We start from the raw sequence: 17,066 nt of genomic DNA, 5'->3' as shown, positions 1-17,066 counted from the left end.
GGAGATCCAGGGGGGGTGGATGAATCCCTTCGGAGACAACAGGTTCCTGCCGGGATCCCAGAGCAGGGCCAGCCTGGATCAGATCTCGTTAATGAACATCTCGCTGGTAAACCGCTATGACGATGAGCAGTACGAGGAGGATCCAGCGCCGGGGGCCGTGAACCAGGAGCTGGTGCGCAGGTGCACGGAGTGGCTGCGCGGGGTAGAGGAAGCGAGGAGAGAGGGCCAGCTGGAAACCCCGCCCTACCTGGATGACCCTTGAGCCTGAGGAGTGGAGAACCATCTCAATAGAGGAAGGGTGCATTGATTTTGTGTTTGTGCACATAAAGAAACGCTTTTTATGTATTTGAATAAATAATTAAAGCCTTTTGTGTTGCAACAGCAGATCCTTGGGAACTGTGAACGGGACTGTTCATCTGTTACAGGCATCTGATTTTATTCAATTCTGGGTTTGAAAGATAAACAGTGATTACAGAAAGATAAGGATGGGCCGATTAAGAGCTGGAGAAAGTGCAGGTTATGTTGGATAACCTTAATTTCCCTGCTAGACTAAAATGTCTGGGAGATAGATAGCTCTTACCCGGATATACAGTTTGGGCAAGGGGTGGGTGGGAGAGGAAGGCATTGTGCATCATCAGTATATGAATGGTCTAACACAGGGCTACTCAACATGCCATCCGTGGGCCGACCCGTTTATTTGCGGCCTGTGGTGCAGTTTGGGTTTACGCGGGGCTCAACATGCGATCCACAAGTGGGAGCCTAAACTAAACAGTAGTCAATATAATCGACTTCTCTTGATATGCGTCTTAGTAGTTAAATTCCTGGGACTGTCATTGCTCATTAAAAGTGCATATGGGTGGAAATCAGGTAAAAATTACAGTTTATGAATATCAACAGAACTCACTTAAATAGGGCCTGCATCTTGCTTTAATCTTTACATTCATGCCTGTCAGTTTGAGAGAAGCCATTTGCTTATGTATATGCAACCACACTTAAGTTGGGGCCCCCGGCATGTGCTGAGAGTATCACTGTGGCTTCCAAAGTTGAGTAGCCCCGGTCTAATCCCATCACATTATGTCTAAATTAAACACTTTCCAATATGTTAAAGAGGATCTGTCCTGGTAAAAAAGTACAACATTTTAAAGTTGCTACCCACTAATCATACTGTCATGTTAGTGAGAACTTTTTCTCTGTGTGCCATGTTGTTCAAAAACCTAAAGTCACAGCAGAACAGAATTTCATTAAAAAAATTCCCGCATCACGAAATTGTGAACAAATGTAAAAAAATTCATTTGGCAGGGCAGTGCTGGCATTAGGCATAAGCAAGCTAAAAAGATTGAGCAGCTCAAGGGGGCTCCCTATTTGCTTTCTTACTGTTGGAGGGGTGCCCCAAAATTTCCTGGTTCAGAGGGCAGTACAGCCTCTGGAAGGGTAAGTCTTTAAAGAAAGTTAAGCGTGTGAAAACAAGATGATTCAATAGCCTTCTCCACTACTTGTTGCCACAACAATACTATCATTCACTATCTTAAGTATTTACTTATGAATTTTCTAAGATGCTCTGGCAAACCTCTTTCACAAGAAATACATTTGATTGAACATGTTAACGTGACTTTATCAAATATGCTGTAACGATAAAATAGAGTGTGTGAAATCCTGGCTTCGCTGTGGTCAGAGGGATTTGTATCTCAGATTTTAATGGAACCAGAATTTCACCTAATATTTTATTTAAATGGGAAACACCAGGTAGTTTTTGTTGTAATCTTTTAAGGTCTTCAGAGGGGTAGCCATTTTAGCAAAACATGTAGATGGTATCGGGAGCTTATGTGGGCAAAACACACTTCTTCAGATCACTGGAGTATTAAAAGTCCAGATCCAAGAATAAATAAGGGATTGGGGGGTGGGAATCGGAAAAAGAGAATAAAAAGACAGTGAATAGAATCTTCATTACTATGGTCTGATAAGATCAATTAGCACCTCCATTGGTTGGTTGGTTGGTTAAGTCATTAAGACCTGAAATCTGATAAGAATTCAATTTGTAAATAAAGTTAAGTTCCAACCCTTCCCTGTGTATTTGGGGTGTGGAATTGACCTGAAAGAACAGGGTGACTTAGAGATCCATTCATGAGTATCCAGGCAGATTAAAGTGTTTTCCAACAGGTTTCTGTGTGTTGCCTTTGGGATATCTGATTCATGTCCAGTGACTCCTGTAAATCTGTTCACTGTTTTTTTACTCCATCTCCCCCGCACCCCCCCCCCCCCCCCCCCAGGTTCCTTTCTTTATTCTTGGATCTGGATTTTTAATACTCCAGTGATCTGAAGAAGTGGGTTTTGCCCACAAAAGCGAAACTAAGGTTTTTTGCTCGTGGGAAAAACTACTGAACTGCCCCCCCCCTTTACCCCAACAAAGATAAAATTCTTAATTTGTTTGTATTTTATTAATTGCATGTGTTGTTAATTGCACATATATTGAGTTTGCAAATAGATGATAATAAAGCTATAAATGAAAAAATATTTAAACTTTCCTATTTTTAATTTTGCACCCCTAAATGCACTGCGCCTGGGGTGAGTGCCCCACTTGCCCCATCCTTGTTACAGCTCTGATGAACCCTTCTACATGTTTTGTTGGTCTTTAAGCTGCTACTAGACTATTCATTGTTTTTTAAGCTGAAGACCTGTAATCAATAACCCACACTATATGCAGAACAACCCTATTTAACCCTTATTGGCACTCTGCTCAATCTATTTCTACCAGGCCCACGTGTCACACTCTAATAAACCCAATAAACAGCTTTCAAAGAATCCATGGTGGAGGCAGAAAATATACCTTGATGTTTTATTTTTTTCCACTAATAAATGATTTTACATTACATTCAATCCACCAAAAACTATACAGGCCCAGCACTGGCAGGAGTCTAATACGAGCCATTCAAGTAAAATGACTTGTTGCACTGAAGACCTGTGACTTTCCCTGTCCTAGTGCTCTGGTATCAGTGTTTCTAGCCTTGACACTTCACCATGTGCGAGTAATGTTGCCATTACAAAAAGGCATTATGGCCTGGATTTGGAAGTCTACTGTTCCTTTTGCAGCACACAAAATAAAACATCATGAAACAATATGTATGAAATTACAGAAGCAAAGAGAAGACCTAAAAACATTCTAAACATGGTTACAAACCCTAACATGGTCAGAGACTTGGAAGTCATTGTCTCGAACACCATGGAAGGGGGGCTTTTAGAACTGGCAACTGTGCACTAAGAATCACTTCTAAATGACAGGGCTGTTAAAGGTTTCTTTCCAATGTTTGTGTATGACGTATAACGCAGACCTGAAAGACTAGGTGATGCTCACTGGTAACCAGTTATCTGGTGCCCAGCCTGATCAGAGCAGTCTTGCCAGGCTACGCCACAGGGGGCAGTCCAGGCCAGCTGTGCCGAAACAAACCTCTTCCCGCAGTGTGGCAGGCTCTAGGCAGATGGGCCAGAGCAGCCTGACCAGGCCCACGTGTAGTTTAACCCAGTGTTACTCAAACGGTGGGTCACGACCCCCAGGGGGGTCACAAACAACTTCGAGGGAGGTCGCAGCTGGATTTGGTTTTTCACTTGCGACCCCTCTCTCCTGGGCCGTGATGAGCGGCAGGGCGATGGAAGGCAGCTGCTGGCTAGCCGCGCCGCGTGGCCAGGGCCACGGGACTCCAGGAGCGTAGCTCAGCTGCAGGAGAAGGCAAAGCGGCGGGAGAGTGAAAGTAGGAAAAAGGGATCCTCCGAAAAAGGGCTTATTTTCTGGAAAATCGCGTCCAGACTGGTGATTTTCTCCGGCAAAAACCCTGAGCTGGAAAAAAGCGGCAGCCATGTAAATGCAAATGCCGCGGGGGATATTTAAATCCCCCGCGGATTTGCAATTCCGAAGTGTCTAATCTGCATCCCTTTTCCAGAAAAGGGGTGTAGTGTAGACACAGCCCAAGAGCGCAGCTCAGCTGCTCGAGAAGGCAAGGCAGCGGGAGAGTGAGGCCGGCGCTGGAGCACGGTTGCCGGGTGACCTAACGGTTCCCCAGCTGGGGGAGGGCGGGGTCCCTAAGGCAGCGGGCTGGGGGATTGGGTCGGGGCAGAGGACCCGGAGGTAAATAAGGGCGTGTGGGGGTCAGAGGAGGAGGCAGAGGAGACATGGGAGAGGAGTGGAGGACGGAGGAGAGGAGAGAGGGAAGGAACCAAAGGGACACGGAGTTGAAAAGGGCAGAGAGGAGAAAGAGACGGGGGGAAGGGCGTTGAGGACTGGAACACCCTGGTTTAACCAGTTAATATTTTCAACAGGATTTTACATCCCCAGTTTTACAAAAACTTTCCGATAACTAATGAACATTGTGGAGAATTGCACAACAGATCAGGACGTCCAAGTCAGAGCTGATTGATCTGTTTTCAGTCTGTTGGCTTTTGTGATGTCATGGCTTGAGTTGTCCAGTCATGACCATGTCTTCCAGGCTGAGAACTGAATTTCTTGGCCCTCTTCAAAGAAAAAGAGCAAATGGGACAAACTCTTTTTCCTTCCTGGTAACTTGTAGATAATAAGGATGTGAAATATCATTTAATTGAATAGTCAAGTACCCGCATGAATTTGTATTGGTTAGTCGACTAGTCTATAGTCCCTGGGGGGGCAGGGCTGGCAGCCAGTGTGCTCCTGCCACATTCCCAAGGAGCCCCTTGCCATTCCACACTGCTGCCTCTTTATCAGCCTGGAGCTGGGCTGCAAGGGTTTAAAAAACATCTCCCCTCTCCGACTGGCTGCCTATCCACAAAAGGAAGCTTTTCTTCACACCACACGCAGTCGACTTGCAGAACTCCTTGCCAGAGGAGATTGTGAAGACCAGCACTTTAATGGGGTTCAGAAAAGATCTCTATAAATTCATGTAGGTTTGGTACATCAATGGCTGTTAGCCAGGATCGGTAGGAATGGTGTTCATAGCCTCTGTTTGTCAGAGGCTGGGAATGGCGGACTGGAGAGCGATTGCTTATTGTTACTTCTTTTGTTCACTCCCTCTGGGGCATCTGGCATCCACCATTGTCCCTGCCCACAATAGTTTTGCTACTAATCTGGTAGCTCAAATGAATGCAGCACAAATTGAATCATGTTGATTTAGAACTCAAGTATTTTAATGTGAAAAGATAAAATATGCCTTGAAGTGACTAGATAACCAGTACTACATTCTTGGTCACCGCAACAGATCAGCCAGGATTATCAGTTTCATAATCAGTACCACAAAGCAGCCTTAAAAGCCAGAAAGGACTGCCATGCTCTTTTAGTTTACTCTGACCTTCTGCATCCTGCGGACTTCAGAATCTTGCCTACCCACTCTGCAGCAAACCCGTATCTCAGAAGGAACAGATCCCCTCAATTCTTTGGTAGTAAAGACAGACCCCTCATGCCCAAGTATGTTCTGATTTCTCACTGAACATGGCTGCTATAATAAAAACAATTTTACAAAATGATTCAAAGTAATTTTATTTTAAATTATTTAATTGCTGTAATATTAATTCTTAAAGATGCCATTAAAGGAAGAATACTTACGATGTTATGCTAACATTGGAGAGTAGTATTGCTAACACAGGATTCGGTGCAACATAACAACAGAGGTATCATGTGTCACAACTCACAGTCCAAGCAGAAACTTCCCTGAGGTTGCCCCACCAGCTCCCCAAATACAGACAAGCTGCAAGAGAAAGCAACTCTTTTATTTCTGCAATCCATCACTGTTGCTTGCTCATAAGGTATATTGCTTTATTAAGTCAGACCTCTGACATTTGGATTGGTTTTATTTATAGATGTCTTAGTTTTAATACATTGAATATTTAATTTACATTCTCATGCACTAAGTTTACTTTACAGAATAGTTTAAAAAAAGAAGGTTTAAAGTTAAATTAGCTTGGGCATCAATTACTTACGTGTTTAGTAAATTGAGTAAAGAGCAAAGCAAAAGGAACCAGTCCTGGAAAAAAATTGGCTCAAATGCTAAAATAGAATGCAACATCGAACAAGATGAGTTTTGCAAGGAAGCTATGCTTGAAATATGATTAAGAGAACTCTCTTAACACCTTGCTTCTAACAGACAGAGAAGGGTTGTGGTCTGATGAATTTTATAGTAACCTCCAAAATGCTAATATTTTAAAATATGGGCCTGTGTACAGAGATAGCTTTGACATCCATAAAAACCAAGGAAAAGGCCCTCACTGGCCTATCTGGTCTTAGTCAAGGATGCGGGAAGACCAAGAAAAGTGCAACCCCAGATTGCCCGATTTAGTTCTTAGCGGAAGAAAGCAATTGATGATGAAATCACTTGTTATACTGTGTAAATAACTCATGTTTGCTCAAGGTAGTTGTCATTCCCATCTGATTACACTGGTGTCACTCAGGATGAGACAGGTGTTCGTAAGATGGGCTTTTGGAGAGTGTACTGAACGAACACTTACGTTTGCTACTGTCTCCATGTATTGATTGCTTATTGTTGTTTATGTTTTTAGAGCAAGGGTATAATTGGGCCTTTGAATTTAATAGAGTTAAATACATTTCTGGTAATATCCTACAAGAATTCCACCAACTGCATGTGTCAAACTCTGGTTGGTCTATGAGCCAGTTAATGAGATTTTCACCAGTTAATGAGTTTTCAAATATTTGATAGTTCTGGAACAACATTTGACCTAGATAGCCTGTTGATAAGTTAGTATTTAATGTTCCTGGCTAGCTACCTCACAGAAATGGACTAAATAGCTGCAGCGGCACAGGAGCCAGCAAACAGAGCTGTAAACAGGGGAGTTTGAGTGGGAGTTCTGTTGGAGGAGAAGTTTGTATTTGGTTTTGTATTTGAATTGTTTGTATGTGTAGAGGCTTGTAGGGGCAGTGGGCTGGGAGAGAAGCTGAGCTCTGATTAGGGGATGGGGCTTCACTGATTAGGGGTCCTATAAAGGTAGCCTTCTAGTCAGGCAGCGGCATAGATAGCTGCAGTGACACAGGAGACAGCAAACAGAGCTGTAAACAGGGGAGTTTGAGTGGGAGTTTGTAAAGGGAGTTTGGATATTGGGACTTGTTTGGGGTTTGTTTTTGCTGTGGCGGGGGTGTTTTGGTTTGGTTTTGTGTTCACCGGACTAATAGGATTTTGGTGAGAAAGTAGATAAAACACAAAGGCAGTAGTGGCCATAGCCCAAGTAGTAGAGAACACAAGGAGGAGGATTGGAAGTGGTAGCTGCGGTATGTATATGATTCTGGAGGGGGTACCTGAAAGGAGTTTTGTTTGCATGAAGTGTCGCCTGATAGAGCTGATGAAAGAAAAGGTCCGAGGACTGGAGATGCAAGTGGAAACTCTGGCTGAGTTTAGAAGGGGGTTTGAGCCGATGATGGAGCAGAGGCATGACGTGGCTGAAGGGGAAAGCTTAGATATGCAGATGGAAGCAGGATCAAGGGCCTCAGAGGAGGGACTCCTGGGCAAAGAAAATGGACAGTGGAAGCATGTGTCTAAGGGTATGTCTACACTACCCCGCTAGTTCGAACTAGCGGGGTAATGTAGGCATACCGCACTTGCAAATGAAGCCCGGGATTTGAATTTCCCGGGCTTCATTTGCATAAGCCGGGCGCCGCCATTTTTAAATCCCGGCTAGTTCGAACCCCGTGCCGCGCGGCTACACGCGGCATGGAGTAGCTGGTTCGGATTAGGCTTCCTAATCCGAACTAGCTGTACTCCTCATTCCACGAGGAGTACAGCTAGTTCGGATTAGAAGCCTAATCCGAACCAGCTACTCCATGCCGCGTGTAGCCGCGCGGCACGGGGTTCGAACTAGCCGGGATTTAAAAATGGCGGCGCCCGTCTTATGCAAATGAAGCCCGGGAAATTCAAATCCCGGGCTTCATTTGCAAGTGCGGTATGCCTACATTACCCCGCTAGTTCGAACTAGCGGGGTAGTGTAGACATACCCTAAGAGAACTAAGCAGAGGAAAAGATGGGTCAGTGAAGGAAAAATAGAGCTCAAGAACAGGTATGTGGAGCTGGAAAATGAAGAAGGGGTACAGCAGGTAGATAATGAAGATGGAAGGGTAAGGAAGAAGAGAAGAGTGGCTAGTCCCATAGATAAAGGGGAAGAGCTAATGGAGACAACACCAATAATGAGCATTAGGAGGATACAGGATGGGTTAAAGAGGATTACAAGGGAAAATAGGAATGGCAAGGACTTGCAGCCAGAGGAAGCAGGAGATAGACCGGAGAATTGCACTGCCTCTAGGAAAAGGCAGGTCTATGTGATTGGGGACTCCTTATTGAGAAGAATAGATAGGCCTGTAACCAGAGCTGATCCAGAGAATAGAAGGGTGTGCTGTCTGCCAGGTCCTAAGATACGGGATGTGGAACTGAGGTTGAAGAGGATTATTAAGGGAGCAGGAAGGAACCCATTGATCATCCTTCATGTAGGAATAAATGAGATGGCTAGATTCTCGCTGGAACGAATTAAGGGAGACTATGCTAGGCTGGGGAGGACGCTCAAGGATATTAAGGCTCAGGTGATCTTTAGTGATATTCTGCCTGTTCCTAGAGAAGGGCAAGTAAGATGTAACAGGATTATGATGATCAATAGATGGCTTAGGCAGTGGTGCTATAAGGAGGGCTTTGGGATGTATGGTTACTGGGAGGCATTTATGGACAGAGGACTGTTCTCTCGGGATGGACTTCACCTAAGTAGGGAGGGAAATAGACTTCTAGGATGGAGGCTGGCTCAACTGATTAAGAGAGCTTTAAACTAGGAATTTGGGGGAGACGGTTGGGAGATGTCCAGGTAATCTCTACACCGGATTTTAACACTGAGAGGGAGGAAAATGAAGTAAGAAAGGATATAGCTGGGGGTAGGAGAATGTACATGAGGAAGGGCAGGGTGGATACTAGTCTAATAGGTCATATTGGAGGTACAACGTCCGTGCCAAATTGGGTAAAGAATGTGAGTCAGGCCAAACAGCAAAAATTAAGATGCTTGTACACCAATGCGAGGAGCCTAGGTAACAAAATGGAGGAACTAGAGCTATTGGTCCAGGAAGTGAAACCAGATATTATAGGAATAACAGAAACACGGTGGAATACTAGGCATGACTGGAGTACAGGTATTGAAGGGTATGTGCTGTTTAGGAAAGACAGAAATAAGGGTAAAGGTGGCAGAGTCACATTGTATATCAAAGAGGTAGATTGTAAAGAAATAAAAAGTGATGGAATGGAGAAGACAGAGTCTGTTTGGGCAAAAATCACATTGGGGAAGAAAACTATCAGATCCGCCCCTGGGATAGTGCTTGGGGTGTGTTACAGACCACCAGGATCCAATTTGGATATGGATAGAGACCTCTTTAATGTTTGTAATGAAGTAAATACTCATGGAAACTGCGTAATCATGGGAGATTTCAACTTTCCAGATATAGACTGGAGAACAAGTGCTAGTAATAATAATAGGGCTCAGATTTTCCTAGATGTGATAGCTGATGAATTCCTTCATCAAGTAGTTGCTGAACCAACAAGGGGGGATGCTATTTTAGATTTGGTTTTGGTGAATAGCGAGGACCTCATAGATCAAATGGTTGTAGGGGAAAACTTTGGCTCGAGTGATCATGAGCGAATTCAGTTCAAATTAAATGGAAGGATAAACAAAAATAAATCTGAGACTAGGGTTTTTGATTTCAAAAGGGCTAACTTGAATAAATGAAGGAAATTAGTTAGGGAAGTTGATTGGACTAAAGAAATTAAGGATCTTGAGGTGGAGGAGGCCTGGAATTATTTTAAGTTAAAGTTGCAGAAGCTGTCAGAAGCCTGTATCCCAAGAAAAGGGAAAAAATGTATAGGCAGTTGTGTTAGACCAAGCTGGATGAGCAAGCATCTCAGAGAGGTGATTAAGAAAAAGCAGAAAGCATATAAGGAGTGGAAAATGGGAGGGATCAGTAAAGAAAGCTACCTTATTGAGGTTAGAGCATGTAGGGACAAAGTGTGAGAAGTGTAAGGTTATGCATTTAGGGATTAATAACAAGAAATTTAGTTATAAGCTGGGGACACATCAGTTGGAAGTAACGGAGGAGGAGAAGGACCTCAGAATCCTGGTTGATTATAGGATGACTATGAGCCGCCATTGTGACATGGCCGTGAAAAAGGCTAATACGGTCTTGGGATGTATTAGGCGAGGTATTTTCAGTAGGTGTTAGTGCCTTTATACAAAGCATTGGTGAGACCCCATTTGGAATACTGTGTGCAGTTCTGGTCTCCCATGTTTAAGAAGGATGAATTCAAACTGGAACAGGTACACAGAATGTCCACTAGGATGATCCGAGGAATGGAAAACCTGTCTTATGACAGGAGACTCAAGGAGCTTGGCTTGTTTACCTTAACCAAAAGAAGGCTGAGGGGGGACATGACTGCACTCTTTAAATATATTAGAGGGATAAATACCAGGGAGGGGGAGGAATTATTTAAGCTTAATACCAATGTGGACACAAGAACAAATGGATATAAGCTGGCTAGTAGGAAGTTTAGACTTGAGATTAGATGAAGGTTTCTAACCATTAGAGGAGTGAGGTTCTGGAATGGCCTTCCAAGGGAAGTAGTGGGGGCAAAAGATCTATCTGGCTTTAAGATTAAACTAGATGGGTTTATGAAGGGGATGGTTTGATGAGAGAACATGATCTTGGTAACTAATTGACCATTCATTATCAGTGGGAAATAGGTCAATGGAGGGATGATAGGAGTTACTATAGAGAACTCTCTGGGTGTCTGGCTGTTGAGTCTTGCCCACATGCTCAGGGTTTAGCTGATCGCCATATTTGGGGTTGGGAAGGAATTTTCCTCCAGGCTAGATTGGCAGAGGCTCTGGAGGTTTTTCACCTTCCTCTGTAGTATGGGGCACAGATCACAGCTAGAGGATTCTCTGCAACTTGGGGTCTTCAAAGTATTTGAAGGCTTCAGTATCTGAGATATAGGTGAGAGGATTATTCTAGGAGGGGGTGGGTGGGATTCTGTGGCCTGCACTGTGCAGGGGGTCAGACTAGATGATCATAATGGTCCCTTCTGACCTTAAAGTCTATGAGTCTATAAATCAGTAGATAAGGGCTCTTATCATTTTCTGTAATTCTTCCATGGATGCGTCTTCCTCTAGTTCTTCCCTGTACAAAAGACAACTTGCTGATTCAGTCCCATTATCATAGAATCATAGAATCATAGGACTGGAAGGGACCTCAAGAGGTCATCGAGTCCAGCCCCCCGCCCTCAAGACAGGACCAAGCTCCATCTACACCATCCCTGACAGATGTCTATCTAACCTGTTCTTAAATATCTCCAGAGAGGGAGATTCCACCACCTCCCTGGGCAATTTATTCCAATATTTGACCACCCTGACAGTTAGGAATTTTTTCCTAAAGTCCAATCTAAACCTCCCCTGCTGCACTTTAAGCCCATTACTCCTGGTCCTGTCCTCAGAAACCAAGAGGAACAAATTTTCTCCTTCCTCCTTGTGACACCCTTTTAGATATTTGAAAACCGCTATCATGTCCCCCCTTAATCTTCTTTTTTCCAAACTAAACAAGCCCAGTTCATGAAGCCTGGCTTTATAGGTCATGTTCTCTAGACCTTTAATCATTCTTGTCGCTCTTCTCTGTACCCTTTCCAATTTCTCCACATCTTTCTTGAAATGTGGCGCCCAGAACTGGACACAGTACTCCAGCTGAGGCCTAACTAGTGTAGAGTAGAGCGGCAGAATGACTTCACGAGTTTTGCTTACAACACACCTGTTGATACAACCTAGAATCATATTTGCTTTTTTTGCAATAGCATCACACTGTTCACTCATATTCAACTTGTGGTCCACTATGACCCCTAGATCCCTTTCTGCCATGCTCCTTCCTAGACAGTCGCTTCCCATCTTGTATGTATGGAACTGATTGTTCCTTCCTAAGTGGAGCACTTTGCATTTCTCTTTATTAAACCTCATCCTGTTTAGCTCTGACCATTTCTCTAACTTGCTAAGGTCATTTTGAATTATGTCCCTATCCTCCAAAGAAGTCGCAACCCCACCCAGTTTGGTATCATCTGCAAACTTAATAAGCGTACTCTCTATCCCAATATTTACATCATTGATGAAGATATTGAACAGTACGGGTCCCAAAACAGACCCTTGAGGAACTCCACTTGTTATCCCTTTCCAGCAGGATTTAGAACCGTTAACAACCACTCTCTGACTACGGTTATCCAGCCAATTATGCACCCACCTTATCGTGGCCCTATCTAAGTTATCTTTGCCTAGTTTATCAATAAGAATATCATGCGAGACCGTATCAAATGCCTTACTAAAGTCTAGGAATATGACATCCACCGCTTCTCCCTTATCCACAAGGCTCGTTATCTTATCAAAGAAAGCTATCAGATTAATTTGGCATGACTTGTTCTTCACAAACCCATGCTGGCTATTCCCTATCACTTTATTACCTTCCAAGTGTTTGCATATGATTTCCTTAATTACCTGCTCCATTATCTTCCCTGGGACAGACGTTAAACTGACTGGTCTATAGTTTCCTGGGTTGTTCTTATTCCCCTTTTTATAGATGGGCACAATATTTGCCCTTTTCCAGTCTTCTGGAATCTCCCCTGTCTGCCATGATTTTTCAAAGATCATAGCTAAAGGCTCAGATACCTCCTCTATCAGCTCCTTGAGTATCCTGGGATGCATTTCATCAGGACCTGGTGACTTGCTGACATCTAACTTTCCAAGTCTACACTACAAAATGATGTTGAACTCACTTATACGGGCAGATAGCCACTCCAATGATTAGATCACTTGTGTGCACACACTTGGCTCTTTGCATCAGCAGTGCGTCTCCTTAGCAGGGGTGCTGCTGTGGCCAGTTTATGTGCATTTGTTCTCATGCCCACACTGGTGCTTAACTCATAACTCCCCTCCTTCCCCCGTATTTATCCCTCTGATGTATTCAAGGAGAGCAACCGCATCTCCCCTCAACTGTTGTTTGAATAGGCTCAACAAGCCAAGCTCTTTTAGCCTCTGCTCTGATCATCCTAGCGGCTCGGCACTGCACCAGTCCCAGTTTGCACTAATCCCTCTTAAATCCGGGAAACCAGAATTGCACACAATAGTCCAGTTGAGGTCTCCCCAGTATAATGACATGAACACTTTGCTAGGGCTATTGGAAATACCTTGCCTGATGCATCCTAGCATTACATGAGCCTTTTTCATGGTTTCCTCAAACTGGCAGCTTGTAGTCATAGAATCATAGAGCTGGAAGAGACCTCGTGTCACGGGGCCGCCCGTCCGGGCCGCCGCCTCTCCTGTTTGCCCCTAGGCCGCGCTCAAGATACCCCTCGATTCTGGATCGCCGGGCGGAGTGGGGGGTCCGGGCCCACCCTCTCTCCGGACCCCGACCCAAGGCCCTGACACTGAGAGGCGCCCTCTCAGTGGTAGCGGGGGGGGGGCTGGTACCCCAAAACACCCCCGCTCTCGGGTTCCGCAGCCCGTCCTGGGCCTGGCTCCACTCCGCCGACCCGTAGCCGTCCAGTCCCGCCTTAGCCTCGGCGGGTCCCCAGCCGCCTTCGCTGCCTGCTTGCCTGGCTCCCGCGGTTCCTGCCTCCCTCTCCTGGTCTCCTGCCCCCGCTGGCTCCGCCGCCGCTGGACTCACTGCCCCTGGCTCTGGCGCCGCTGGTCCCACCGCTGCCGGGCCTGGTGTCGCTGGCCCCACCGCTGCTGGCTCTGGTGTCGCTGCCGGGTCTGGTCCCGCCGCCACCGGGTCTGGTCCCGCTGCTGCCGGCCCTGCCGGCTCCGTCCCCCTTGCCCCGGCTGCCCCTCCTCCTTTTATCCTCCCCCTCCCTTCCGCCTTCCTCGGTGTCGCGCCCGTGACGTCACCACCGGCGCGCCCTGGCGCCGCGTGATGACGCGTCCCTTCTCCCCCGCTCGGGCTTGCCGCGCCGGTTGTCTGCTCCCCGGCTGCCCCGTGCGCTCCGCGTGAGTGACGGGGTTGCTTCACCCCGTCACACCTCAGGAGGTCATCAAGTGCAGCCCCCTGCCCAAGGCAGGACCAATCCCAACTAAATCAACCAAGTCAGGGCTTTGTTAAGCCGAGACTTAAAAACCTTTAGAGATGGAAATTTCACCACCTCTCTAGGTAACCCATTCCAGTACTTCGCCACCCTCCTAGTGAAATAGATATTCCTAATATCCAACCTAGATCTCTCCCACTGTAACTTGAGACCATTGCTCCTTGTTCTGCCAACTGTCACTACTGTGAACATCCTTTCTCTGTCCTCTTTGGAATCTCCCTTCAGGAAGCTGAAGGCTGCTATCAAATCCCCCCTCACTCTTCTCTTGTGCAGACTAAACAAACCCAAATCCCTCAGGAGATGTCTACACATCAAAGTTAATTCGAACTAACGTCCATTAGTTCGAATTAACTTTAACAGGGGCTACACATACAAACCGCTAGTTCGAATTTAAATCGAACTAGCAGAGCGCTTAATTCGAACTAGGTAAACCTCATTCTACGAGGAGTAATGCCTAGTTTGAACTAAGTAGTTCGAATTAAGGGCTGTGTAGACACTTAATTCAAACTAGCTGGAGGCTTGCCCTTTCCAGGTTGCCCTGGTGGCTACTTTGGGCCAAACCAGGGAAACTCTTCTGACCCCCTCCCGGCCCCGGAGCCCTTAAAGGGGCACGGTCTGGCTACAGTGCTTGTGCCAGGTACAAGTTTAGTTATTTTGAAATAATTTCCTTGTGCAGACAGGCCCTCGAACTCTCTGATCATTCCTGTTTCTGTAGCCTTCTCTGGTTGTTTATAGTTACCCAGTTGTTGGTTGTGAGGTTTCTTTCTGTTGGGCTTTTTCCCTTTGTTGTGTCTTCTTTCCCCTGCCCCCTCTTCCACACATGGGGTGCGTCTAGACTGGCAAGATTTGTTAAAGATGCCAGCTGTCTACACTGGCCGCTTGAATTTGCGCCAAAAGCACTGACTTTGTAATGTACAAAATCAGTGCTTCTTGCGCAAATACTTTCATGCTCTCCCTCGAGAAAAAGCCCTCTTGCACAAGAATACTTGCTCGAGAGGGCCAGTGTAGACAGGGAAGAACTGTTTTGCGCAAAAAAGCCCCGATGGCTAAAATGGCGATTGGGGCTTTCTTGAGCAAAATTGCGTCTAAACTGGCCACGGATGCTTTTGTGCAAAAGCGCTTTTTGCACAAAATCATCTGTGCCAATCTAGATGAGCATTTGCGGAAATACTTTTAACAGAAAAACTTTTCCGTTCAAAGTATTTCCGCAAAATCATGCCAGTCTAGACGCAGCCATGGTGCACTGCTGTTCTTCCTGCTCCTTCTCTGTGATGAGCACCACCTTGTCTCTATTTCAGAGGTGGCCATGTTCTCACAGCTCAAACTCAGAGCACTGTTCTACCAAGCACTGTCTCTGTGCCCTTCTCTGTTCCCCAGCTCTAAGAACCCCCAACTAACCCCTTTCTCCCCTAATAAAACCCTTCCCTGTACAGTGGAGATGTGCCAAACAGGGGCGTTGATAGCCCTGGAATGTCTGGGTTTGTGGTGAATGTAAAGAAATTGCTTGAGTTCCAGCATCTCTTTCCTTACAACTTAAATCCTGCTGGAAACCCCTCCCCCCATCACTCACTATGGGCCGAATTTTATGACTAAGCTACTTCAGCCTGGGGTGTGGAAGAGGCTGAGCCACAGGGGCAGCAGCACAGTTGTTAGTTAGGGGAGGGTCTCACAATCTGAAATGCTGGATGGATTTTAGTCCCCGTTGACATTTAAGTGCACGTGTTATAGATGTGACTTTTGTCCAGGGCTGGGCCCAGCAGGTATTTCTCTCCTGCCCACCCAGTGGATTAGCAAAGACAGCAGAGGCAGAGCCGGCAGTGTGTGTTCAGCTGGCCCCCACCTCACTCTGCTCCATCCCTTCAAACTGCTTTCAGGGTTCTCCTGCTAGCTGTGCGGGGGCGGGGAGGGGAGAGCTGAAGTCTTGGTGTCCCCCACATCCTCATTTCTGCAGAACAGGACTTGTAGAGGGGGTGCAGAGCTGCTCCAGTCTGAAGCATGAGAGTGGCAGGAGGAGGAGGGAGGAGATAACAGCAAAACAGATTTCCCTTAAAGAGACAGAGCACGGCTTCTCAAAAACTTGGCCAGCACATGCACATGCTGTGTCTGTGACACAATTTGAGTGAGTGTGGCACAAAGTCTCTTTCTTACACACACACACACACACACACACACACACACACACACACACACACACACCCTTTCTCCCTGTAGCCCCAGCCCAACCGCTTCCTCCTGAGACCCTGCACCTTCTGGGGGCCTAGAACTGGCCTGAAACCACATACCAAAATTTGTGAACTGGGCCCCCCTGCAAACTTATTTCCCACCCCTGAGCCTTTTTCTGTTACCTTGTTGTGCTTTTTTCAACATCCCTTCAAAGATGCCCCAAAGCAGCATGGCAAGCCCCCCCATCCTATTCACCCGACATTCCCAGTCCAGGAGTTCTCTGGCAAAGTTCCAGGAGTCCAGCTTAGCACCATGCAAATTGAGACTATGCACAGCTAGTCAGCTTGCATCCAGTTCTATGTATCATCAGACCTGCTGACAGACAGTAACATGTCTTCTTTAAGAAAGAGCACAACGTTATCAGCAATTGTTAAAAAAAAAAAGCCAAGCACCTGCTCCAATGTACAGATCATTCAGAAGGTGGAAAAAAATCTCTTTACATTTTAGGCCAGGAGGATTTTTTCCCCTTTTTTCAAAAATGTTGTGTTGTAAAGAAAGAGATCTAAATCTTCATTGGCGAAACCTAAAAGTAAACCAGATCACCTGCCATTTGGGACACTTACATACATGGTTTACTATGCTGACATCTTATCCAATACTGAGTACACTGGAACTCATCCAAAACAGGGTAAGATCACTTGTCACAGTGAAACAGCTATAAAAGGCAAGTTGCATTTTTGTCCTGCAATATACAAGTCTCATGCAGCCGTCCAACAAAGTACAGCAGACTTGACACCGCTCACAAGC

Source organism: Pelodiscus sinensis, chromosome 9 (genome assembly GCF_052426305.1).
Source record: "Pelodiscus sinensis isolate ZL-2025 chromosome 9, ASM5242630v1, whole genome shotgun sequence".
In the NCBI taxonomy this organism is placed as follows: domain Eukaryota; kingdom Metazoa; phylum Chordata; order Testudines; family Trionychidae; genus Pelodiscus; species Pelodiscus sinensis.
This window is presented reverse-complemented; position numbering follows the sequence as displayed.